Consider the following 777-nt stretch of genomic DNA (forward strand, 5'->3'; position numbering starts at 1 on the left):
TCAGAACTTTCTCTCGCTAGTTCAATGTCTTATACCATTCAGTCATGTAAAGTATAAGTAGAAACTGTTTTGTATATGGTTACTCAGGAAGGAGTATGAGAAGCTTCATACAAAAGTTTGAAATCAAATGTTACACATAATAGATGCAGGATGATATACTAGAGAAAGTTACTGAACCAGTTTTAAACTAGTGAAGCTCTAATGTTGAGAGATATTACTATTGGCACAAAAACATTTGTTTACTTTCCTAATGTAAATATGAGCCTAAAAGATCATGTTTTGGATGCTATCAAACAGTTTCAGTTTTTTTCTTCATTGTCCAAGAAACTTGGAAACTGATGTATATTTTAGAAACTTGCTGTCATCTTGTCTTTTTTACCATTAAGCTATCACATCTGTATCTATGGTAGTTATATATATGTCACATATTTACTATAAAAACAACTACCTGATGTCCATCTCCTGTAAAATATCAGCTCTACCATTAAGCTATCACATCTGTATCTATGGTAGTTATATATATGTCACATATTTACTATAAAAACAACTACCTGATGTCCATCTCCTGTAAAATATCAGCTCTACCATTAAGCTATCACATCTGTAACTATGGTAGTTATATATGTCACATATTTACTATAAAAACAACTACCTGATGTCCATCTCCTGTAAAATATCAGCTCTACCATTAAGCTATCACATCTGTAACTATGGTAGTTATATATGTCACATATTTACTATAAAAACAACTACCTGATGTCCATCTACCCTTGGTGT

General features: G+C 31.5%; 1 protein-coding gene across 1 annotated transcript in view; it reads left to right on the forward strand.

Moving 5' to 3' along the window:
• Window positions 1-202: 202 nt before the first annotated feature.
• The window catches only part of LOC106473100 (cilia- and flagella-associated protein 52-like), a 9,113-nt gene continuing 8,538 nt past the window's right edge, over window positions 203-777 (forward strand). Inside the window, exon 1 of the mRNA XM_013933780.2 lies at window positions 203-252. The gene's annotated coding sequence lies outside the window, so the exon portion shown is untranslated. The remainder of the gene's footprint in view (window positions 253-777) is intronic.

This window comes from Limulus polyphemus, unplaced genomic scaffold (assembly GCF_000517525.1).
Source record: "Limulus polyphemus unplaced genomic scaffold, Limulus_polyphemus-2.1.2 Scaffold5884, whole genome shotgun sequence".
Taxonomy (NCBI): Eukaryota; Metazoa; Arthropoda; class Merostomata; order Xiphosura; family Limulidae; genus Limulus; species Limulus polyphemus.